The sequence below is a fragment of the Ornithorhynchus anatinus genome, chromosome X1, assembly GCF_004115215.2.
Source record: "Ornithorhynchus anatinus isolate Pmale09 chromosome X1, mOrnAna1.pri.v4, whole genome shotgun sequence".
Classification (NCBI taxonomy): domain Eukaryota; kingdom Metazoa; phylum Chordata; class Mammalia; order Monotremata; family Ornithorhynchidae; genus Ornithorhynchus; species Ornithorhynchus anatinus.
This window is the reverse complement of record NC_041749.1, coordinates 94,879,705-94,906,537: the sequence shown is the minus strand read 5'-3', so window position 1 is coordinate 94,906,537 and position 26,833 is coordinate 94,879,705. Positions and strand designations below refer to the sequence as shown.

The 26,833-nt window shown below is 43.4% G+C and overlaps 1 long non-coding RNA gene across 1 annotated transcript; it reads right to left on the bottom strand.

Annotated features, from left to right (window-relative positions):
- Positions 1–16,605: 16,605 nt before the first annotated feature.
- Positions 16,606–22,284, bottom strand: LOC120638027. The gene is made up of 3 exons (XR_005659479.1): positions 22,202–22,284; positions 19,513–19,611; positions 16,606–16,820 (listed from the first exon to the last, which is right to left on the bottom strand). It is a non-coding gene; the product is annotated as an uncharacterized LOC120638027 (long non-coding RNA).
- Positions 22,285–26,833: the final 4,549 nt, after the last annotated feature.

Sequence of the window (26,833 nt, the reverse complement as noted above, 5' to 3'; positions counted from 1 at the left end):
CAGACTCAAAGTCAAGCGGCCAGCGGCCGAGAGTGTCCCAGAGCTCATGACCAAATAACCCTGTGGCGGCGGGGGGGCCCTGAGGTTGTCCGGGGTGGGTGGCGGCCGTAGGCGGCGGCTAAGGCAAGGTAACATGGTGAGAACAAGGACGTCGTCGCCCGGGGCGGGGGCGGGAGGGATGAATCACCTCAAGAGGGAAGAGGGAGTGAGGCCTTCCCAAAATGGCCGCCTCAGGCAGAGTGGGGGCTTCCTAAAATGGCCGCCTCGGGCGGAGTGGGGGAGCGGTTGGGGAGCACAATGTCCCCGGGCCCGAGCAGGGGGACACAATGTCCCCCGAGGACACAATGTCCTTGGGGCCGAGAAGGGGAGCACAATGTCCCCAGGATCGAGAAGGGGAGCGCAATGTCCCCGGGCCCGAGCGGGGGGGGGGGGGTGGTGGACTGGAAGCTGGTGGCTGGGGGTCTGTCGGGGCGAAGATCCGTAGTGTCGGAGTTCCCGAGCGGGGGTGCGGAGATCCAGGTTGTGAAAGGCTGAGGCGGGCGCGGGTCCGGACGGTCCGAGGCTCAGCTCCCCGGTGGAGGCGGAGGAAGCGCAGATGAGTCAGCGAGCGGTAGGCGAAGGGGGGCTTGTCGGGAATCGGGGCAGGGGCCGGGTGGGCCGAGGTTGCGCCTCAGGGGAGCAGAGATCCCGGGCCCACGTGTAATGGCTCCAAGGGTCCGGGCGATGACAAGGCTCAGCTTCCCGGGAGAGGGGGGGTGGTCTCGGCGTGGATGAGTCGGCGGTCGGCGGCCAAAAAGCCGCTAAAGTCGGCGGTCGGTGGCCAAAAGGCTGCTAAAGAGCTAGGCTGGAAACGGGGGGCAGGCAGCCCAAGGAACCACCGCCTGGGAGGAGAGCTCCAGAGTCCATGTGGTGACCGCTTAATGTGTGCAGAGACCATACTAAGCCCTCGGGAGATTACATTACATAATGATGCCTGCCCACAGGGAGCTTACAGCCTACAGGGGGAGACAAATATTAAAATGGACTAAATATAGGGGAAATGACAGAGTATAAAGATAAGTACATAAGTGCTGTGGGGCTGAGTGTAGGGTGAATATGAAGTGCTTAAGGGGTACAGATCCAAGTGCATGGGTGATGCAAAAGGGAGAGAGAGTAGGAAAAATGAGAGTTTAGTCAGGGAAGGCTTCTTAGAGATGTGATTTTAGTAAGACTTCAAAGGTGGGGGGAGTGATGGTCTGTCAGATATGAAGGGAGAGAGAGTTTTGGTCCACATGAAGACTGTGGTCTAGGCATTGGCTGTGAAATAGATGAGACTGAGGTACAGTGAGTAGGTTGGCATTAGAGGAGCAAAGTGTGCAGGTTGGATCGTAATAGATCAGTGGGGTAAGGTAGAAGGGGGAGAGCTGATGGAGTGTCTTAAAGTTGATGGTAAGGAGTTTCTGTGTGATGCACTTGTGGATGGTAAACCATTGGAAGTTTTTGAGGAGTGAGGAGATGTGGACAGAACAGATTTTGAGAAAATGATTCAGGCAGCAGAGTGAAATATGAACTCTGCTGGGGAGAGACAAGAGGCAGGGAGGTCAGTGAGGAGGCTGATGCAGAGTCAAAGTGGGATAGGATAAATGCTTGGATCAGCATGATAGCAGTTTAAATGGAGAAGAGAGGATTCTAGAGTTGTTGTGAATGTGGAAATGACAGGATTTGGTGACAGATTCATTATCTGTGTTGAATTGGATGAACCGAGGATAATTCTGAGGTTAAAGGCCTGTGAGACAGGGAGGATAGTATACAGTGATGGGAAAGTCTTGGAGGGGACAGAGTTTGGGAGGGAAGGTGAGGAGTTGTGTTTCAGGAAATATTAAGTTTGAGGTGTGGGTGGGACATCCAAGAGGAGATGACCTGAGGGGAGGAGGAAATACAAGACTGCAGAGAAGGAGAGAGGTAGAGGCTGGAGCGGTAGATTTCGAGAATTATCTGTGTACTTTCCTGAATGAATAATGATTTGTATCAAATGTGTAGTAAAGCAGATCTACTTAGTTTCCCTACACAGGTACTACTGGACAGGAGGGAAGTTGGGCTGTAAAAATGTTTTGGTGGGCTAGTATAGTTTTCATATATGTCTGTAAGACTATTTTATGGTAATAATGATGACATCACACCATTTCTGGATACTGAGAAACTTTGGCAGATTTTTCTTTTTTCTTAATTAAGCACTGTGCTGCATATTTAATGCCATAATTAACCATACCCATGAAACCTAGAAATAGAAAGTAGTTATAACTGATGTTTCAAAGTGTCGTCATTTGCTTTTAGCATCATTCCAGAGTTACAGTCCTCCCAAAATGTTGTACAAATAGCTTTAGAGAAGAAATTGACCTTGATATTATATTATTCAACCCATTCTTTCCATTGCCTCTTAATGACTTGTGATTTTTAATAGCTCCCTTGATTTATCCTACTCATCTACGTGGTATTCAGGTAGATGTCATAATTTCTCACAACAATTTTGTCAAGAACACTGTGACATAACCATAATTTCCCCTGAATGATATAAGGGCAGGTCTGCTATTTTATATTTTACAGTAATTGCTTTTTCATTCTATTTTTCATGAATACTATAAATCAGAGAATATACGAGACATTCAAATCATTTTTCCTATGATAAATGAGAAAGCACGATTACAACCAGCATGGTAAGAGCATCACTATGTTTATACAAATGTTAAAAATTTTTACCAACATACACTGGATCCTTAAATCTGCACTCTAATGACTTCCTTTGCTTTCATACCTAAGACTTTCAAATTAGTGTAATTTTTCCTGATGATTCAATCACACATAATTAATGTCAAAGGGAATAGCTTTAATATACCATAAGCTTTGGCTTCATAACCAAATCAGGTATAAGTGGGGAAAGTCCTCATGATATAAGTTTTGAAAGAGGAGCAGCATGGTCTAGTGAAAAGAGCACGGGTCTGGGAGCCAGATGACCTGGTTTCTAATCCCAGCTTTTCCACTTGCCAGCTATGTGACTTTAGGCAAGTCACTTCACTTCTCTGTGCCTCAGTTTCCTCATTTGTAAAATGAGGATTCAATACTTTGTTTTCCCTTCTACTTGGATTGCGAGCCCCTTGTGGGACATGGATGGTGTTTGACTTAATTACTTTGTAGCTAACCCAGCTCATAGTACCGTGCTTGACACATAATAAGCACTTAACAAATACCTAATTATTATTATTATTTTCATTATTATAGTCAATCAGTCAATTGTATTTATTGAGTGCTTGCTTTGTGCAGAACACTGTACTAAATGCTTGGGAAAGTACAATGTAACAGATGCATTCCCTGCCCACAACGAGCTTATAGTCTACAGTCTTTTATTATCATTATTATCCTTTCCTCACAATTTCACTTTTCCTAGAGAGGGAAAAATTACAATTACTAGGGGAAAAAATTACAGTTACTCTTCTCCCCTGACCCCTGGCCCCTGTTAATATGGATTGACTAGATAAAGGTCAGTAATTTCTGCTCCCCCTTCACCCCCACCAGTATTTTCTCTCCCTCTGCCTTCCATATCACCATATTCTTATTCTGCAGAACTCTTTCTTCTGCCTTATAAAGCTTCTGTGACCCAACTCAGTCCAGCCCACTGCTGCTGGAGGAGCTCAGCCCCTGGCTTCTCCCCACTGATCACAATAAGAGACTGTGGGTGTGTGGTGTGAGTGTAGGTGTTGAGTGAATAGTACCTTCTCCATTTCCTACCAGAGTGATTGAACCAAAAGGGGCCAAACTCCTAGAAAACTTAGCAATGTTCTGATTGGCCAAGGTGAAAGGATTCAGTCTAGTGTCAGTCATCCTTCAGAACTTTCTGTGGTAACAAATTCCATATGCTTATCATCCACTGTGTGTCACCTTTTTACAGGCACTCCCTGTGATTCAGCAGTCATGTGCTCCAAAATATATCATGAGTGGCAGTCTCATTTAGTTCATTTTCCCACAGACTTACATACAATATTTTAGGTCCTGTTCCAGAACCGGCACTGACATAATGACAGGAAGGTAAAAATTACACTGTAAATCCCTCCACACCCCTTCCTCCCCTCTGTTATTTCCCTCCCCAGTGCCTAGCTGCTTCCCTTGTCCCCTGTCCCCCAAACTCATCCCTCTCCCCCCAATTCACCCCCTCATCAAAATATCTTTTAACGTTTTTAATAGCCACAGCTGTTACTGCCTGCATCGCTAGCTCTGTTACCCCACCCCTCGCCACCCCCCCATCTCCTAGCCACAGCTCCAGCTATGAAAGAGAAAAGGGGAGGGGAGAGACGCTAGCAACCCTAGCAGCAGCTGTTGTCCTCATCCTGCCTCAGTCAAGCCCAGTCTCCATTCCCATGGCTGGGGTTGGGAAGGGCAGATGGGGCTACAAGTGGGAAGTTGTAGGGCTAGTGCTGCAAGGGACGCAGTCCTGGAGAGAAAGGATACACTAGGAACTTGGCACAGGGCTGAGGAAAATGTGCCTGATCTTGGAGCTCCAGGGTCTTTATGTGATAGTACCGGGACTGGGAGGATGCCTCTGTCTCTCTGTGGTGGCAGTGAGGGCTCCTGCACTTTCAACAATGGCCCCTGGGGCTTTAAATGGGTGACAGTGAGGGCTCCCAAGGCTTTAAGTGATGTACAAGCTTAAAAATACCAGAGCAAGGCAGGGAGAAGTAGGAAGAGGGTACTGAATTCAGGGAGGGGGTGGATGAAAAACTGCTGGAACCAGAGGAGAGGGGAAAGAGCTGGGTCGGGAGAGAAAGAAGAGGCAGGAAGAAAATTGACTTTCCTACAGTGATTGGGTTTCCTTCTAGACTGTGAGCCCGTTGTTGGGTAGGAATTGTCTCTATCTGTTGCCAAACTGTACTTTCCATGCGCTTAGTAAGGTGCTCTGCACACAGTAAATGCTCAATAATACAACTGAATGATTTAATGAATGAATGTAATATGGCCTAGTGGAAAGACCACAGGTCTGGGAACCAAGAGACCTGGATTCTAATCCAGGTTCTGTCCCTTGTCTGCTGAGTGGCTTTGGCAAGTCACTTAACTTCTCTAGGCCTGTTTCTTTGAATATAGGGATAAGATACCTGTTCTCCCTCCCTCTTGGACAGTGATTTTTTCTGATTCATTCATTAATTCAATCATATTTATTGAGGGCTTATGTGCAAAGCACTGTACTAAGTGCTTGGGACAGTACAATATCATAACAATCAGACACATTCCTGCCCAAAATGAGCTCACAGTCTAGAGGGGGAAAAAGACATTAATATAAATAAATAAATAAATAAATAAATAAATAAATAAAAATAAATTATAGATATATACATATGTGCTGTGGGGATGGGAAGGAGGATGAATGAAGGAGCAAGTAAGAGTGGTGCAGCAGGTAGTGGGAGAAAAGGAGAGGAGGGCTTAGTCAGGGAAGGCTTCTTGGAGGAGATGTGCCTTCAACATTCATTCATTCATTCATTCATATTTATTGAGTGCTTACTCTGTGCAGAGTGCTGTACTAAGCACTTGGAAAGTACAATTCAGCAAAAAAGAGAGTCAATCCCTGCCCACAACAGGCTTACAGTCTTGAAATGGGGAGACAGACATCAAAACAAGTAAACAGGCATCAGTATAAATAGTTATAGATATACATATGTCAAAACAAGTAAACAGGCATTAATATAAATAAATAGAATTATAGATATACACAAGTACTGTGTGTGTGGGCGGGGGGGAGTGCCATTGTGGTGGGGGGGAGGATTTTGAAGTGGGGGAGAGCAATTGTCTGATATGAGGAGGAAGGGCATTCCAGGCCCTGTATATATCTGTAATTTATTTATTTATTTATTTATCTATTTATGCTAATGTCTATCTCCCCCTCTAGACTGTGAGCCTATGTGGGTAGGGAATGTGTCTGATGTTATCTTGTACTTTCCCAAGTGCTTAGTACAGTGCTTTGCATACAGTAAGAACTCAATAAATATGTCAATAAATAAATCAATAAATATGATTGAATTAATGAAAGCTCGGAGGCAGGATGTGGGTGAAAGGTCGGCGAGGAGATAAATGAGATTGAGGTAACGTGAGAAGTTTAGTATTAGAGTAACAAAGTATGCGGGCTGGGTTGTAGTAGGAGAGTACTGAGGTGAGGTAGGAGGGGGCAAGGTGATTAAGTGCTTTAAGGCCCATAGTGAGGAGTTTTTTTCTGATGCAGAGGTGGATGGGCAACCACTGGAGTTTCTTGAGAAGTAAGGAAACATGATCTGAATGTTTTTGAAGGAAAATGATTTGGGCAGCAGAATGGAGTGTAAACTGCAGTGAGGAGAGACAGGAGGCAAGGAGGTCAGCAAGCAGGCTGATACAATAATCAAGGTGGGATAGGATAAGTGCTGATCTGCTTTTATATATCCTAGCTCTTAACACAGTGTGTGGTGCATTGTTAGAACTTAAAAAATTCCACTATTATATCATTATTATGATGATGATGTAAGAACAGATGTGGCTTATGGGCTTCTTCAGCAATTAGTGCGTGAGGTATCTCCATAGTTTAATCAATCAATCATAGTTAGATCATATTCATATTTAGTCAATCAGTCGTTTAGACTGTGAACCCGTTATTGGGCAGGGATTGTCTCTATCTCTTGCTGAATTGTACATTGATCTGCACATATTAAGCATTCAATAAATATTCAATAGTATTTATTGAGTGCTTACTATTTGCAGAACACTGTACTAAGCACTTGGAAGAGCACAATCTACTAGAGTTCCTAGACACATTCCCTGCCCTGAACAAGCTTACAATCTAGAGGGGTAGACATAATAAATAAATGATAGATATGTACATAAATGCTGTAAGGCTGAGGGAGGGATGAATAAAGGGTGAAAATATTAGTGCAAGGGTGACTCAGAACACAGTGGGAGAAGAGGGAATGAGGGCTTATTAGGGGAAGACCTCTTGGAAGACATTGCTTTTACTAAGGTTTTGAAGGTGGGGAGAATGATTGTCAGATATGAAGAGAGAAGGCATTCCAGGCCAGAGGCAGGACATGGGCAAGGACGGTGAGATAGACAAACTTGAGCTAAAGTTAGTAAGTTAGCATTAGAGGAATAGAGTGTGTGGACTGGATTGTAGTAGGAAAGCAGAGATGTAAGTTAGGAGGGGGCAAGGAGATTGAGTGCTTTAAAGCCAATGGTAAGATGTTTCTGTTTGATGCAGAGGTGGATGGGCAACCACTGAAGGTTCTTGAGGAGGAGGGAAACATGGACTGAACAATTTTGTAGAAAAATTATCTGGGCAGCAGAGTAAAGTGTGGGTTGGAGTGGGGAGAGACAGGAGGCTGGGAGGTCAGCAAGGAGGATAATGCAGTAATCAAAGCAAGATAGGATAAGTGCTTGGATTAACGTGGTAGCAGTTTGGATGGAGAGGAAAGGGCTGATTTTTTGCAGTGTTGTGAAGGCTGAATTAACTTGGTGACATAGTGAATATGTTGGTTGAATGAGATAAGTCATGGCTAACACCAAGGTTATGGGCCTGTGAGTCAGGGTGGATGGTGATGTTGTCTATGGTGATGAAAAAGTCAGGGGAAATTCAGGGTTTGGTTGGGAAGACAAAGAGGTCTGTTTTGGACAGGTTACGTTTGAGGTGTCAATTGGGTATCCAGGTAGAGATGTGCTGAAGACAGGAGGGGATGCAAGACTATAGAGAAGGAGAGAACTCATGCCTGGAGATGTAGACTTACGAATCATCTGAGTAGAGATGGTAGTTGAAACCACGGGATCGATTAAGTTCTCCAAGGATTGGGTGTAGATGGAAAATAAAAGGGGATCCAGAACCTAGCCTAGAGGAATTCCCACAATTAGGGAGTGGGAGGCAGAGGAAGAGCCTGCGAAAGAGACTGAGACTGAGAATGAGTTGGCAGAGTGATAGGAGGAGAACCAGGAGAGGACGGTGTCAGTGAAACTAAGGTTGGATAAAGTTTCCAGAAGAAGGGAAGGGGGTGGTAGACAGTGTTGAAGGCAGCTGAGAGGTAGAAGAGGATTAGGATAGAGTAGAGTCCATTTGATCTGGCAAGAAGGAGATCACTGGTGACCTTTAAGAGGCTAGTTTCTGTGGAGTGAAGGGGGCAGAAGCCAGATTGGAGGGTGTCAAGGTGAGAATTAGAGGAGAGGAAGTGGGGACAGCTGGTGTGGACAACTCTCTCAAGGAGAGGAATGACAGGAGGGAGATGGGGAGATGTGGGGTCAAGAGGGGTTTTTTACATATTTGACCTGGAGATATGCCTATATTGATTTTGAACCTACTTCCCTCAATCCTCAGTCGGTGTCCCCTCTTCCTGTTGTTGAGAAATTTTGAGAAAAATTCTGTGTTCATCATGTCCATCTCTTTCATGATTTCATAAACTTCTTTCATGTCCCCTGTCAGTTTTCAGGTTTCCAAACTGAAAAATCCTAATCTAAAAAGCCATGCTCTATAATCTTCTATGTATACAGACAAGTGAGGAGATAAAATTTGTGCAGGGCATCATGAAAAACCTAAATAGGTAAGGGCAAATGGGTAACCTCGCCTTCAGTTGTTATGGCAATCTGTGCAAGTCTGAGGAAAATGAAGGAAGAATGCTTTATAGGCATCAAATAAAGAATTGAAGAGAGAGATAAGGTATTTTCAAAGGAAATCAGTGGGGAGGGGGGAGGAGCAGAAATGATGGAGGGAATACATCTGTGCAAAACCTATTTGCTTATGATAATAATTATGATGAACCTTTTATCCTGGAATAGGTAGAGCCTGGTGACCTTGTTAAGGGTATGATCATTAAGCATTAACTGTTACTACACAGATTTCTATAGAAAAAAATCAATGCTTTTATGCACTTTCCTCAGGTCCTACTTCTCATTTGATTGATGCTTTGATTTCTCAGGAAATAGATTTTAGGATTGTCCTAAAAATGGTAAGGCACAATCTTGACCAGGGGAGGATGAAGAATACCAGATGAAACCTTCAAACCCTTAGCGGGAAATGAGAAATTTGACCAAAAGAAGAAGGCCATGTAACTTGAAGAACCCACGCCCTCACAGGAGAGGTGATAGTGGAGTGAGAAGTGAAAATCAGTGGGAGTGCCGAATTAAGATAAAATGAAGAATTGATTACACCTGGAGAAGGATAAAAGAAGGTTGGGTTCTTTGGGCTAAAAGGAAAATCGTTTGGATAACCATTAGGGGGTTATCACAACTAAACTATCAAACATATTGTAGTCTCTTGACATTGCCTCACAATTCCAAAGTAATTTGTCTCTTGGAGGTTGTTATTCTTTCTCCATGGAGAGCAGATATTACTGAAAAAATACATCCAAGATTTTTTTTTTAATTAATACTTTATTCAGTTGCATTTTAGAGTCTGACTGGGGAAAAAAAAGATGACTGAAGGACAAACTTTATTTTTTCCATCAAGGAAGCAGAGGGCTTTAGCTGCTCAGCACATTTTCACATTCATATTTCTCTGGGAGTCTTAATAATGTGTCCCAATGTGTCCCAAGGGAGAATGAGATTTAGCAATTCTATATAAACATATATTTTGCTTATAGCAGTCTCAGTAATCAAAATCTGACATTTTTAACATTCTATGTCCTGCACATTTGTTTCAGATCTTTTTAAAAAATAAATATAGCAATAACATATATCAGAGTCAGCACACTGCTACAGCCTGACAGCAAGCCTGAAGACCAAGGTTTTTGTGCAAGCCTGTACCAAAAAACCCTTCAATGCCAAAGATTCCCCTCATTAATATAAAGTGTACTGCTGTTACTAAATTATGTTACCTTGGCAGGACACTTTTTAAACCAGACAGGAAAGGCATAGAGAAGCAGCATGGCCTAGTGGAAAGAGTTCAGGCCTGGAAGTCAGAGGACCTGGGTTCTAATCCTGGCTCTAATACCTGCCACTGAAAGCAGGTACATGAAAGCAGAGAGGGCCTATGCAGTTTCAAACAAATTCTTGAAAGACAACAGCAACAGACTGTAGATAATAATGATAATAATAGTATTTATTAAGTGCTTACTACATGCCAAGCAGTGTTTTAAGCACTGGGGTGTATACAAGCAAATCAGGTTGGACACAGTCCCTATTCCACATGGGGCTCACAGTCTTAATCCCCATTTTGCAGATGAGGTAACTGAGGCACAGAGAAGTAGAGTGACTTTCCCAAGGTCATACAGCAGACAAGTGACAGAGCCAGGATTAGAATTTAGTTCATCTGGACTCCCAGGCCCATGTTCTATCCACTAGGCCAAGCTGCTTCTCTGAAAGATCAGTTTTGGTGAGCAACCTTCAGAAAAGAGGTTGTTCTCCAGCAGTCTTCCTTGATCTTCCTTCAGAGACCAAGAGGTGTAGTTAAAAAGTGATAAGCTCACTGTTTATATAGTTCAACTGAAAAACATTTGTTTGAGACTCTATAAGCTAACATTTTTCTTTCCTTTCAAATAGCATCACTGGGCATAGTTTCAGCGTGATTTAAAAGTCTGCCTAATTTGCAAAATTGTCTTTGGGTACTAAGTCTTTTTATTTGTTTATGTGGAAATCCTTCTGTATTTATAGAGAAGCAGTGGGGTCTAGTGGAAGGAGTGCAAGATTGGAAGTCAGGAGACCTGAGTACTAATCCCAGTTCTGCCACATACCTGCAGGGCCTTAGTTTCCTCATCTGCAATATGGTGATTTAATACCTGTTCTTCCTCCCCCTAAGGCTGTGAGCCACAAGTGGGACAGGGAGTGTGCCTGATTAAATATTAGGAGGTATTCAGAGTTGGGTTGACTATACTAGGCTTCTAGAATCTGAATTGACAAGAATTTTTTTTTCTTTCAAAAAGTAATGAATTAAAAAATTTCTCCTCAGCATTTAGCAAAGAATTGTCCAGTAGATAAACTCGGGACCTAAGGAAATCTCTTCCCTGCTGATTTTTGTTCGTTCATGTTTTCTTTTTTTCCAGTATAATTTCTGACAGTTCAAAGTATTAAATTACGAAGTGAAGGTAGAGGGGAGCTGATCTAGACTGATTAAAAGAAACTGTAAATTAATTTTATAATCTTGAAAAAAATCAAGTCTAAAGATTGCAGATACATAAGTATTAACTGTCTTAGAAAGCCTCTATGAGTGAGATTTGTCACTAATTCAGAAGGGATTTTCCCCTCTGTCATTTTTGATTAATAAGATTATTATGCCCAGCACATACTATGTACTTAATAAACTCCATAGTGATTATATTGTTATTGCAATGCTATATTATACATTATTATATATTATATTTAACATTACTGTGACATTTATTAATTGCATACTATGCATTGCATACACTGTGGTAGATGCAAGTTTATTAGATTGGATAGTGTCTGTCCTACCCGGGGCTCATAATCTACTTTATCCCTTTTTTCAAAGGAAGAAATTCAGGCCCAGAGAGGTTAAATGACTTGCCCAAGGTCCCAAAACAAGCTGATGGGAAAGTGGAGTCTAGAACATGAAATGTGAGCAACACTCTACTGGTCAGATCAGTCATCTCTGCAGCCCAGTACTGACAGCAAGGAGATGCTGTGAGACATAGGGTGACATCTATCCACCTACGTTTTAGGGATGAACTGCTTAACCTGCCCAACTTTCCTCTCTACTAACTTAATCTGTTCTATAGCACATGAATATATTTCAATCTTCTGATAACTCAAACTTTTCCCCCTCTAACAACTCATTATGCACTTTGCTACCAGTATTAGGCATTTCTTTAAAAATTGTCCACTTGGGAGACTTTTTTTCCCTTCCTGATATGCTCCGAGAAAAGTTTCTGGCCTCTTGTGTGAAATACATCTTGTAAAGCCCCTTAGACCTGGGATGGCCAAGCTTCATGAATTGAAAAGCTATAGGCCCGAAAACATAATGTGACTCAGAGCGCAGATTCCAAAAAAAAAAAAAAAAGGTTCCTTTAACCAGAATGACTAGCTGCAGGCAGCCTGCAAGCTGCCATTTGGTCACCACTGCTCTAGACAAAGGCTAAGAAAATGATGACCCCACCCACGTAGGTACAGAACACTGTGCAATTCCTGACTGCTGATAGTGTCCCCCATATAGCCTTGTCTTAGGTCTCCATGTCGTGGTTCTGTTGTCCGTGAGGAGAAGCCATCCAGCACAAAGAGAGAATTAATGTAGGGATTCATTTATGTTGTGTGATTTTTGCAGTTTACTAGTCTCTCTAATCTTTCTCCCCAAATATTGTAAGCCTAGGAATTGAAAATGAAGCTTCTTCTCAAAACCCGTCTCCAGTGGATGACAGATGCATTTTAGAATGACAACCATTGAACTGTGAAACTCATATAGTCAAGTGTTTATGCATTTGTGCACACACTCTGCCTCCAGACTTGTTTATGTTGGATTCAATGTTCTTTCGAGGCAGGCATTGTGCAAGTGGCGAAATTACATGTAAAACAGAATATTATATTGATGTAGCTATGATGTGAGAGATATAAATATCCTCAGTCAGTACTACATTAACTATGTGTAAAAGCAGAGCACCGTGGCTTCTATGATTGTAGCAAACATCATTTATAGTAGAAGGTGATTATGTTGATAATTCACTGCCACTCGGTGGTGTCTAATGGTTGTATTCTCCTTGGCTTCTTTGTGACGTGGGTGACAATTTTAGGCTTTCACAGTGAATGGAGTTGATTTCTTCTGATAAAACCCAAGATTTTCTTTTGCATTAGGCAGGAATGATCATGGGCATCCTGTTGTAAAATAACTTTTCATTTCCCCTCCTGGGTCTCATGTAATCTAGCAGCACATCTTTAAATGTAAAAAAGAAAATAAAAGAGAACGTCTAGTGTCAAGTTACCAGTGGGAGACAAGACAGCTGTCTGGTCCAGTTTTGCTTACACTATATGTCCCCACCTAATCAACTTCTGAAGTTTGTTCTTTAGGTCAGAAGTAGATATTTAAGTAGATATTTAGCAAGTAGATATTTAAATCTGCCATGTTTACTAGAACAGAAAATGTTCTAGCCCTCTCTAATTTTTCACAGAAGGTAGAGGATTATTGTTTGCTACTTTTCAGGCCTATGCTTTACTCATCCTCAAAACTAGAGCAGTGGGGAGCTACGTAAAATAAGAACATTTGAAAAGATGCAATGTTGAATTATAATGTGTTTTACTTGGATCTTCTTTAGCGTTCTGAACTATTGTATCTTTTTCACTTCGTCTGCTCATTTTCCCCATTAGATTGTCAACTCAAGGATCTGAATCACATCTGACATTTCTCCTGTGTATTCCCCAAGCATTGAGTAGAGTGCACTGTATGTTGGTCAAAACATGGAAGCCGTATTGCCTATAGCTATTGTCAAAACCCATGTATGTTGATATTAAATACCGTTGCAAGGACTATGCAAAAATTAAGTTGGTCTTAGTGTCACTTTCTGTCCTGTCAGCTCCTACTTCGGTTTGTTGCAAAGATCCTAGTTACTGGGCTGAATTTTGGTCAGAAACCACTCTGTAATTCAGATAGTCAAGCAGGCAGTCTAGGCCAGCTTAAAGCTAGGTACAGCTAGAAGGTGAGTTTTGGAGAATTGGAGAGAACTGGGGAATTGGGTGTGAAGATGGAAAACTGGTAAAAAGCTTTGAATCTATCAATCCAAGGTATTTATTGAGCACTTACTATATGCAGAGCACCCAGTAAGCGCTTGGGAGACTACAGTACAAAAGTGTTGATAGACAGAATCCCTGCCATCCAAAGTTTACAATCTGGAGGAGGAACTTGGACATTTTGAAAGACTGGAGAGAGATATACTGAACAAAGTTGCAGGAAAATGACCCAAGCAAGTATGAAATATAGATTGGATGTGGGGAGAGACTTGAGCATTGCAAAGCAGCATGGCATAGTAGACAGAGTATAGGCCTGGAAGTTAGAAGGTCATGAGTTCTAATCCTGCTTCCGCTACTTGTCTGCTGCATGACCTTGGGCAAGTCAATTCACCTCTCTGTGCTTCAGTTACCTCATCTGGTAGTCAGGGTCCCCAGCGGCCTTCACCTTGTCCGAGCAGCCTCCTCCTCCTCGTTGGGGGCAGGGCAGGAAGGACCAGATTTCAGGAGATGGGGGCGGGCAGGCAGTCGGGCAATATCCAGGGGCAGGACCCAACCGTCCTGACCCCCAGGCCGAACCCAGGAGTCCCTCCTGCCCCTCCCCGGGCTTGGGAGTCAGAGGCCATGGGTTTGAATACCGGCTCTGCCACTTGGCAGCTGTGTGACTGTGGGCAAGTCACTTAACTTCTCTAGGCATCAGTTCTCTCATCTGTAAAATGGGGATTAACTGTGAGCCTCACGTGTGCAACCTGATTACCCTGTATCTACCCCAGTACTTAGAACAGTGCTCTGCACATAGTAAGCACTTAACAAATACCAACATTATTATTATTATTGTTAAAATGGAGATAGAGACAGGGACTGTGTCCAACCCAGTTTGCTTACATCCATATAGTAAGCGCTCAACAAACACCTTAATTATTATTATTATTAATGAGAAGGCTGATATAATCAATCGATTGATAAAATAATCTAATTATAAAATGATGAGATCTTGAACCTGGATGGTGGCCATTTGGGAAAGGAGGAATCCAGGAAATGTAGAGGAAAAATCAGCAGGACTTAGTGACAGACTATGAATAGAGACCCCACATTAGGCATAGAATCTTCGAAGACACAAAGATAGAAGCAGATATCTCAGGAGAGAAGCAAGTCCCCCTTGTGAGAAGATGAAGAGGAGTCAGCAGTCAGGGAAAACAAGTCCCAACCTGGTAAATGAGAAAGAGTTTGCAAATTGCAACTGAACAAACTCTACCGACTTTTCAAATAAGGTATGCCATCAGTCGATACTTTTAAAACAATTTGAAACTGCTTGAACTTGAGTTGTGATTTGAGACTTTGTCTAAATCCATTTTAAAATAGAAAATGATAAAGCAATATTATAATAATATAATAATCCATTAATAATAGAGTAATATTATAGTGCTCTTTTATGGAATGTGGAAATGGTGTGTTTTCCAAGGACATCCAAATTTGGTACTGCACATTAGAAGTTTTAGCTCTCTATGCTTCACCCCATGGCTTACTCTTCCCAGAGAGAAAGTAGCTGAGGAGGAGAGGCTGGTCCCATAAGAGGTGGCATGGCAGGAACCCAGTCATAGAGACACCCCACAGAGGAGCAGCACCCTAATGAATAAATACACGTAGACACACACACACATACACACATGGCCTGCACACAAGTATCACCTTTACACCACTTAAACATCTTGTCTTATGCCGTCGAGTCATTTCCGACCCACAGTGACACCACGGACACATCTCTCCCAGAACGCCCCGCTCTCCATCTGCAATCGTTCTGGTAGTGTATCCAGAAAGTTTTCTTGGTAAAAATATGAAAGTGGTTTACCACTGCACCTTCCGCATGGTCAACTCGAGTCTCCACCCTCGACTCTCTCCCATGCCGCTGCTGCCCAGCATGGGTGAGTTTTGACTTGTAGCAGATTGCCTTCTACTGGCTAGCCACTGCCCAAGCTAGGAATGGAATGGGTAGGCCTCTGCTTGACTCTCCCTCCTGTAGCTGAGACTGGTTAAGCACTTAATACAGTGCTCTGCACATAGTAAGTGCTCAATAAATACTATTGAATGAATTAAGTACTGGGAACTCTCCAGTGGAACCCTGAGAGGTGACCTTAAACATCAAATACACTTTTTCCTTTCTATTCATTTTCAGTTTAATGATCTCTCCCAACCAAGAGGTTCCCCTCAGAGATGAAGGGCTAGAGGGTGGGCAATGATTAGCACGGGTGATTAACACCTATTTGTGTTCATGCCAAAACTCTGGAGAGGGGGATATTTTAAGGAGAGCCTGGAGATAAAGGAGAGCCTCATCCTTTCCTTAATATCTGTGGCCTAGTAGAAAGAGCACAGGTCTGTGAGTCAGAGGACCTAGGTTCAAATCCCATGTGGGACAAGGACTGTGATTGGCCAGATTATCTGGAATCTACTCCAGAATTTAGTATAGTGTTTAGCCTATAGTGAGCAGACTCTAGACTGTAAACTTGTTGTGAGCAGGGAACATGTCTACCAACTCTGTTGTATGGGTCTCTTCCAAGCACTCAGTACAGTGCTCTGCTCACAGTAATGCTTAATAAATACGATTGAATGAAATAAATGAATATCATTATTGTTATTATAATAATAATGAATAGCCAGAAAAGCCCTGATTATAACCTCCTACCACTTTCCTAGATGGTATGTTCCTGCTAAAGGAGGATGTGCCCTTCAATATCTTTTCTTGATTGATCCCTCATGTTTAGTTTAACAAAAAGTCCCTAGCTCCAATTTAATGTATTCATAAACTCTTTGTGGGCCGGGAACGTGCCTGCTAATTCTGTTGTATTGTTCTCTCCCAAGCATTTATACAGTGTTCTGCATATAGTAAGTGCTCAATAAATACTAAGCGCTTAGTACAGTGCTCTGCACATAGGAAGTGCTCGATAAATACTACTGAATGAATGAATACTACTGATTGATTGATTCATTTTAATCCTTTTATTAAGAACATTTCCAGTCTTCTATGTCAAGCGAGTTTGATTTTCAGGTTTCTCCACTCATTCTTTAACATTCTTAAATCTGTAGCAGCGTTTTCTGATTTTCCTCCTATTGCCTCACTGTCTCGGATTTCTTTCATGGGTGGCTCTTTGGAGACAGGTACCTTGTCCTGTATCTTCAGCTCTTGAAGTATTGCCATGCTATTTGGGGAAGAGGGATACCCAGCTGATATTTTAAGTTCTCCAGGGCTCCAGTCTATCTTTCTAGATTTCTGCTATGACAAGAAAATGGTGCCAATTTTCTCCTGTAGTCTTAATTCTTCAGGGGGGGTCACCACTTTCTTTTTCACTGGCTCTTTGGGGGTCCATCATATCTCCAGATATGTTTCTTTTATCTCCTCCTCTACAGGGATGCTGGTCCCCATTTTTTCAAAGAGAGGTAGGTCCATTTATTTTTGTCTTTGAGTTGGGACGGGCTCTTTTAAGAAAAACAAATTTTCGCTCCCAAATCTCTTTGGAGGACCAACTCCCACTCCAGGAATTCTGATCATTGCTATCCATAATTCCTTGGAGAGAGATATCCTCTCACCTATTTCTGCATTTGCAGAGAAGAAATGCCATATCTATATGTCTTCCATTGCAAGGATGCTCCTCCTCCTTCCTTGCTTCTAGATTTTTAAATGGCAGTTCTCCTCCCTCTCTTCTTTTCCTCTTTTTCCCTCCAGTCACCAATTTCCTGACTCCTATAACCTGTGGACTGATGTCACAGAAGGTGACAGTGTAGCATCACAGGACAATCCCTTCCCCTTGCTGATGACTTTATCAACCCATCGGGACATCACTGGCATAACTCACTTTCTCTCCAAGTGTCTGTCGCTTGGGTCGCCATATCCTGTTGCTTCTATCTTCACAAAATCTCTAGAATTCACCCCTTCCTCTCCATCCAAACTATCTCCACGTTGGTCCAAGCCCTTATGTCCCACCTTGACTACTACATCAGCCTCCTCACAGACCTCCCTGCCTCCAGTCTCTCCCCTCTTCAGTCCATACTTAACTCTACTATACAGATCACCTTTCTAAATAATTGTTCTGTGCACATCTCCCCATGCCTCAAAAATCTTTCAGAAGTTGCCCACCAGTGTCAAACAGGAACTCCTTGCCTTTGGCTTTAATGTACCTAATCAGCTCTCTGCTTCCTACCTATCCTATCCTAGCTCCTCTCCCACTCACTACAACCCAGCCCACAGACTTCATTCTATTAACACCAGCCTACTCACTCTGCCTCGATCTCCTCCTTCTCACCATCAGCCCCTTGCTCATGCCCTCCCCAGCCTCATATAATAATGATGGTATTTGTTAAGTGCTTACTATGTGCCAAGCACTGTTCTAAGCCCTGGGGTGGATACAGGGTAATCAGGTTGTTTCACATGGGGCTCACACTTTTAATCCCCATTTTACAGATGAGGTAACTGAGGCACAGAGAAGTTAAGTGCCTTGCCCAAGGTCACACAGTAGACAGGTGGCAGAGCTGGAATTAGAACCCATGTCCTCTGACTCCCAAACCCGTGTCCACTAAGCCAAGCTGCTTTCCTTCTGACAATCACCCTCCCCATTTCCAAAACCTTGCTAAAAATCCTATCTCCTCCAAGAAGTCTTTTTTGACTATCCTCTCATCTCCCCACCTTATTCTCCAGCTCTTCTGAATTTAAATCCTCATCCACTAGCCACTTTGATACTCACCTCAGCCCTAACTCTATAGTACATATCCTTATATTCTGTTGCTTCCCTGTCTATAATTTATTTTAATGTCTGTCTCCCCATTAGATTTAAAGCATCTCAAGGGCAGGGATTGTATCTACATTCTCTAATTTACTCCCCCAAGATGCTCATTGTATGCAGGAATTTGTCTGTTATATTGCATTCGCCCAAGATCTTAGTATAGTGCTCTGCACAAAGTAAGCGCTCAGTGAATATTATGGACTGACTGCTCTGCAATGCTCATTAAATACGATTGATAGATTAATTTCTGCTTTTATGAATTCACCAGGGGAGTAATCCTGACCCCTCCCATGTTCTCTTCCTCCACCCTTGCCAGTGTTCAGCCCTTGCCTCCCTGTCCCCCTTCTCTCCTTTCCAGTGATGTTGTGAACATCACTCCATCACAACATCACTCCAGGTCTCCCCACTAGGGCTAGGCCCTCCCCCTCCTAATTCTCATTCAATTTCTTTTTGATCAAATTCCATTCAATCAATTCAATCGTATTTATTGAACACTTACTGCATGCAGACCACTGTCCTAAGTGCTTGGGAAAGTACAATACAGCAATAAAGAGAGACAATCCCTGCCCACAACCAGCTCACAGTTTAGTGGAGGGGAGACATCAATCCAAGTAAACAGACATCAATATAAATAAATAAAATTACAGCTATGGATATTTCCAATATGGAATTTCACAATTCCAGTACTGCTGTGTTGCTACTCGGGCTATCACTGCTGTTCTAGCCACTGCAGTGACTGGTGGTCCTCACCTTCCAGGGAGAAGCAGCGAGGCTTGGTGGAAAGAGCCTGGGCTTAGGAGTCAGAGGTCATGGGTTCTAATCCTGGCTCCACCACCTGACAGCCGAGTGACTTTGGGCAAGTAACTTTACTTCTCTGGGCCTCAGTTCTCTCATCTGTAAAATGGGGACTAAGTCTATGAACCCCACGTGAGACAAACTGATTACCCTGTATCTACCCCAGCACTTAGAACAGTGCTCGGCACATAGTAAGCGGTTAACAAATACCAACATTATTATTATTATTATGCCAAGCCAGCAGGGGTAGGATGGGGGAAAAGAAGGAAGCAGAGATGTGGGTGGGGGGGCACCTTTCCTGATGAGCTTCTCCTCTCACCTCTCTCCCCGGTGCTTTGTCTCGAGGCTTGTTCTTCTGAGAGCGAATGCTGCCAGGGGTGGAAGAAAAGGGGTGTCGGGGAGTCCTCCTGTATACTCCCTGTGGGAAGGGATTGTGTCTGCTTATTGTTATACTGTACTCCTCCAAGCGCTTAATACACTCAGTGTGGCTCAGTGGAAAGAGCAAGGGCTTAGGAGTCAGAGGTCATGGGTTCTAATCCCGGCTCCTCCACCTGTCAGCTGTGTGACTATGGGCAAGTCACTTCACTTCTTGGTGCCTCAGTTACTTCATCTGTAAAATGGGGATTAAGACTGAGCCTCACATGGGACAGCCTGATTACCCTGTATCTACTCTAGCACTTAGAACAGTGCTCGGCACATAGTAAATGCTTAACAGATACCAACATTATTATTATTATTACATTGTTCTGCACATGGTAAATGCCCAGTAAAAATGACTGACTACCATCCCATGAGCTGCTGTGATGTCTAACATACATTTCCCCTTTCTATTCCCTCTCAGCTTAATGACCTCTCCCAAAGAAGGTATCTACGAGGGTCTTCCCGGGGATGACTGGGATGAAGAACTTGGGAAGGGGCAGTGATTATCACCTACTTGCTCTCCTCGCTACCCCCGTGGGTAACTGAGGCTGAGGCAGGAGATTTTTGTAAAGGAGCTCCTGGAGAGCAGCAAGCTCCACCTCTCTCATGCTGGCCAATTGCCTTCATTTGAAAGGGCAGAGTCCGCTTTAAAATCCAGTCATGCCACAGGAGCTGTCTTGGTGCAGTCGTTTCAAGGGGGAGAGAGAAAAACAAACCCCAAACCAAAAAACCTTCAATAATGCCCCAAGCAGCAGTTAGGTTGGTAAGGTTGAGAAGCAGTGTGGCTCAGTGGCAAGACCCCGGGCTTGGGAGTCAGAAGCCATGGGTTCTAATCCCAGCTCTGCCACTTCTCTGCTGTGTGACCACGGGCAAACCACTTCACTTCTCTGGGCCTCAGTTACCTCATCTGCAAAATGGGGATTAAGACTGTGAGCCCCATGTGGGACAACCTGGTTACCCTGTATCTACCCCAGCGCTTAGAACAGTGCTTGGCACATAGTAAGTGCTTAACAAATACCATTATTATTATTATTATTATTGTTATTATTGTTATTATTAAGGTTGAGAGGAGGTCCCCAAAAATAGAAGGCCTGATTTTAAGCCCCTCGAGTCCCAGAGTTATCTGGTCCTGGATGAAGAGGGTGAAATATTGCAAAAGTAGCACTTGGGGAGGGCGGGGAGTAGGCTGGCTTTCTCCCCTTTCCCCATGAGTGAGGGGAAAGGGAGAAGGGGAGACTTTCTCAAAAGAGAACAGCAGCGACATTGGTAGTGGTCTTGGTTTCAGTGCTGGCGAATAGTGAATGAGACAGTAATAGGTTGGGAGGATGAAGGCGAGTTTCATATTTGCTCATGCACTGAAGGGTGTATTTGGATGGGGTTCTAGGGTGGAAGATTGGTTAGAGGAAGGAAGGCTGGAGGTACGATAGGCTGGATGGATGAGGTGTCGGGAGCAATTGTTGGGAGTGGATGGTTTGAAAAGACTGTGAGCCCATTGTTGGGTAGGGATTGTCTCTATCTGTTGCCGAATTGTATTTTCCAAGCACTTAGTGCAGTGCTGTGCACACAGTAGGCGGTCAATAGATACGGTTGAATGAATGAATAAAAAGAAAAACCAGATGTGGTCAAGAGAGGGTTGGAGCAGGGAGGACAGGGGAGGGCGCAGTACACCAGTTCTGCTACTAGGTGGTAGAGTTGGAGCAGATAAGCGAGGGAGAGGGCAAGTCAGAAGGGCAGTATTTCAGTGGGAAATGAGGACAGGTGGAAACGCAGATTTTGGAAGAGGAGTGACAACCACTGGGATCTGGTGGATCCGAAAGGAGGGATTAATGCTGAGGTTCATGCCACCCTGAGGAGCCACAGCCTTCCCAGCTTTCTAAATGGGGCTATTGGCCCCACAGGTGTGTCTACAGTGGGGGTAGAGTGTGCTCCTTCAAAGTCTTAGAGTGTCCTGGTCAGATGAGGAGCAGCCAGGCAGGTGGAGGGAGCTGAGGCCTGCTAGTGGATTGGAGTCTAGGTGCTGTAGGGCTGTTGCTTTGAAAACCATTGGTACTAATTTCTAGGCTTAATTTGACTCTCATTCTTATCCTCTGTTAATTTTTTATGGTATTTGTTAAGGACTTACTATGTGCAAGGCACTGTGCTGAGCACTGGGGTAGATAATAATAATAATTATGGTACTTGATAAGTGTTTACTATGTGCCTGGCACTGTTCTAAGCACTGGGGTAGATACAAGTCAATCAGATTGGACACAGTTCCTGTCCCACATGGAGGTCACACTCTTAATCCCCATTTTACAGATGAGGAAACTGAGGCACAGAAAAGTGAAGTGATTTACCCATGGTCACACAGCAGACAAGCAGCACAGCAGGTATTAGAACCCAAGTCCTTCTCACTCCCAGGCCCTCTCCACTCTATCCACTCTATGTTCTATCCACTGGGTCATACTGCTTCTCAATTTTGCCAGAACTCCACCCAGCAAAATGATTCTCTGTAGGATTCCTTGAATAATACTTCAGCAGATTTTAGGAACACTGTAACTCCATTTACCCAATGTCCACATTTTCTAGCAAAAGACAAAATAAGCTACCACTTTTTGTTGCACTCTCAGTCTTGTAAAATGGGAAATGATGAGGAATGTCGATGATGATGATGAAGAATGTGTTCCCCCTCATCCCTAATAAACAAAGGAAAAGTAGGGCAACATTATTGTTTAGGTGATGAAGAAATGCAAACATTTATTCACACATCATCTCAGTAGTTAGGAGAAGACTGTAAAGAAAACAAATGTTTAATTTTTTCAATGAAAATTATGTTTGAATTCTTTCAGTTACCAGGGTTCTGCTCCTGGCATGCTCTCTGCTTTGCCAGCTGCAGCTGGCTCCTTGGTCTCTCGCTTTTTCCATCAGGCATCTGTGAGACTACACCATGACCTTCCCATCAGGAAATCCAGAACACTTAGCCTCCTCCCTCTACTGATCCATCACACTGCCTCCCAGGATCCCATACCGGCTCTCCTCCATGTCACTGAGGAGCCTCCATCCTGACCTGTCCTGCATCACCTCCAGAGGGACAGAGAGAAGCAGCCATGGCCTAGGACCACCTTGACAGAACTTTGGGAAGACTGGGGTGGCTGCTGCTGGAGCATCACTGCGACCACGGGCTCTGAGCTGCGAGGAGCCTGAAATCTTGCTCCTCCTACCACGGCACCCTACTCATCTTTGTTTTTGTCCTCATGCTGTCTTAGTGTTTTATTTCATCTCTCCTTGTGTATCTGTTGTCCGTCCTCTCATGCCCTTTTAATTTTCAGACTGTGAGCCCTCTGAGGGACAGAGACCATGTGTGATTCCCACCTGTGTATTCTTTCCAACGTGTTGCACAGAGTAAGTTCTTAAATTCTATCATTTCTACTTTGGGAAGATCTGTCCCCCTGCCTCTAGTCTGTACACTCTTTGTGAGCAGGGATCTCATCAACCTACTCTACTGTATTGTACCTCCCCATGTGCTTAGTACAGTGCTCTGCACACAGCAAGTGCTCAATATATACCATAGACTGATAGGTGAAGTGTGTACATTTATATTTCTTCAAAAGGCAATGCCATTTATTTTATTATGGCCCTCAGTAATTCCATATCTTTCTGCCAATGTGTGAAAGATGGGAATGATATTAAGAATGTTTTATGATTATAGCATATGGCAGTTATAGGTTCAGACTTTATAGACAATCAATTTTTTCTTATTAGCACCATTGGTCAAGCTAATTTGTATAGCTTACACTATAAATCTTAGAAGTGCTTCTAGGCAGGACTATGCATAAACCATCCCAGATTGATGGATATCTATTCGAATCTTATAACTAGTTTTCAAAAATCTTTAGATCCCCCCAAATGATATGCAGTTACAATTTTTGTATTGGCCATACCCACACCCTTCACATCTTGTCCTAATGTTTGTTTTAAAGTCCCAGGGTTTGGGAGGAGTAGTGATATTCCTTCAAAATGTTGATCCTGGAGACTGAGTTGGGGAACTTGAGTACAATTCTGGCTATGGCTGGCAAAGGGCAATTTATTTAAAAAAGCATCTTCTTCCTTCACTTAAATCTTTTCTGCACTTACTGTGTGAAGAGCACTGTATTAAGTGGTTGGGAGAGTACAATGTAACAATGAGCTAACAGTCTAGAGGGAGCTTACAATATAAGGGAAGGTAGAAATGATTAATGAATATACTGTAGTTAAGAGTGAATGAATAGAAATAATAACTACAAGAGAATAGACAAATAGACATCCCCATGGGGAAAAAGTCCCAATCTTGCTTATTTTCCAACTTTAAATCTCTTTAAAGATCTTTAAAGGATATTCTTATTTGGAAAAAAGATTTGGGGGAAGGGGAATTCTGGGACTCTTGTTGTATGAGGGAAATTCCAGACCCTTCATGGTACCTGATACCCAGAGCTGCAGTCAGCAAGACTTCAATCTTGGATGGGAGGAAGGGAAAGAAGGAGACCCTTGTAAAATGAAGTCATGGGGAGAGATCTGAGCTCAACTTTCCCAGATGCTTGACAACTTTCAACTCCCATTGTTGGGTGGAAGGAAGGAGATGAATCCCTATGATCCTTAGTGATTGTGGTTGGCAAGATCTTGAGCCCACAGTTCTTGGGCAAAAGCAGGAGAATAGAGGAGTGGGAGCCCTAAGAACCCTGCTGCTATGGAAGTGCAGGCTGACAGTGGGACCAGTTCATTATAAGCAGAAGTCTAATATGAAAATAGAGCTTGGGAACATGAATTTGGTGCTCTAATTTGAAATATTTGTCATTTTAAAATGCCTTATTGGTATATTGAGCATTTAGATTTCTGGAGACTGGGGATATTGTTCTTAGAAGTGAAGAGTATTTAGTAGAGATGCTTACTCAAATGGATGTGAACAACTACGCTGGGATTCACTGGTAAATCCCGGAAGTCCTGTGGATGCCACAATGGCCTATTCAGTCATACATGCACTCATAGATAAATTTCACTCTCAGTAGTGTCTTCTTCAAGCAAGAAGGAAAGTTTATAGACATATCTATTTTTTATGGTATTTGTTAAATGCCTACTATGTGTCAAACACTGTTCCAAGCACTGGGGAAGATACAAGTTAATTAGTGCCCCTTCCTACCTCTCCTCCCTTCTCTCTTTCTACTGCCCACCCCGCACGCTCTGCTCCTCTGCCGCTCACCTTCTCACCGTCCCTCGGTCTCGCCTATCCCGCCGTCGACCCCTGGGCCACGTCCTCCCGCGGTCCTGGAATGCCCTCCCTCCTCACCTCAGACAATCTAATTCTCTTCCCCTCTTCAAATCCCTACTTAAAACTCACCTCCTCCAAGAGGCCTTCCCAGACTGAGCGCCCCCCTTTTTCCCTCTGCTCCCTCTACCCCCCCTTCACCTCTCTGCAGCTAAACCCTCTTCTCCCCCCTTCCCTCTCCTCCTCCCCCCTCCCATCCCACCCCCTCAGCACTGTACTCATCCGCTGGACTGTATATATCTTTACCACCCTATTTATTTTGTTTATTTTGTTTAATTAGATGTACATCACCCTGATTCTATTTAGTTGCCATTGTTTTTATGAGATGTTCTTCCCCTTGACTCTATTTATTGCCATTGTTCTTGTCTGTCTGTCTCCCCCAATTAGACTGTAAGCCCGTCAAATGGCAGGGACTGTCTCTATTTGTTGCCGACTTGTTCATTCCAAGTGCTTAGTACAGTACTCTGCACATAGTAAGCGCTCAATAAATACTATTGAATGAATGAATGAAAGGTCATATATCAGGTGTACGAGTACTAGAAATGTATTATTTACATCTATGATGCATTATCTCCACCGTGTGCTTCGGGACATGCAGAGCACCATTAAACTTACCCTCCAGGAGTTTTACATTCCAAGAGAATCACAATCTATTCTACCTTCTGAAATTTCCCAAAAGAAGAAAATGATTTGCCCAGGAAAGAATAATAATAACGATGATGGCATTTGTTATGCACTTCCTACGTGCCGAGCACTGTTCTAAGCACTGGGGTAGATACAAGGTTATCAGGTTGTCCCGTGTGGAGCTCACAGACTTAGTCCTCATTTCACAGATGAGGTAACTGAGGCCCAGAGAATTCAACTGACTTGCCCAAAGTCACACAGCTGACAAGTGGCAGAGCTGGGATTAGAACCCTCGACCTCTGAATCCCAAGCCTGTGCTCTTTCCACTAAACCACGCCATCGAGTTTTAAAGCAGGAACAAAGGAAAAGGAACATACCATATTGTTTTGGAACAATTAGAATAGGTACTCCCCTCTCAGGATCGCACATGGAGAGTTTCCAGTACTCTACCAGTCTAGGGTACGGGAGGGAGAGTCAAGCAGAGGCCTACCCATTCGTGGCTAAGTGGAAATAGCCCGGGCTTGGGAGTCAGAGGTCATGGGTTCTAATCCCAGCTTCACCACTTGTCAGCAGTGTGGCTTTGGGCAAATCACTTAACTTCTCTGTGCCTCAGTTACCTCATCTGTAAAATGGGGATTAAAACTGTGAGCCCCACGTGAGACAACCTGATCACCTTGTAACCTCCCAGCGCTTAGAACAGTGCTTTGCACATAGTAAGTGCTTAACAAGTGCCATTATTATTATTATTATTATTATTCCTAGCTTGGGCAGTGGCTAGTCAATGGCAGACAATCTGCTGTAAGTCAAAACTCACCTGTGCTGGACAGCAGCAGCATCAGAGCAATTCGAGGGCGGAGACTCAAGTTTACTGTGCGGAAGAAGGCAATGGTAAACCGCTTCTGCATTTTTACCAAGAAAACTCTGTGGATCCACTCCCAGAACAATTGCAGATGGAGGTGGGGCGTTCTGGGAGAGATGTGTCCATGGTCAGAGATGACTCGACAGCATAAAACAAAACAAGGCAAGTAGTGTGCCAGTAATTTCTTGAATATTCAGGCCGTTCACAAATGTGACCATTTCCATCATCCAGAGTCATTTTCTGATGTCTAATGTTAGTCAAGATGTATTTTGCTAAATTAAATTATTCAAGCTCAAATTTTTTGGAAACATCATTGATGTGAAAAATTAGTCTGCCTAAGAATGCCAACTGGAAAAAGCCACCCTAATGTGAGTGTGTCTCTTCAGAAGCAGATTTTGATCAAGTAACTCGTATTTATTTTGATGGTGAACATTCATTGCAGAAGAGAAAGCTGATTTT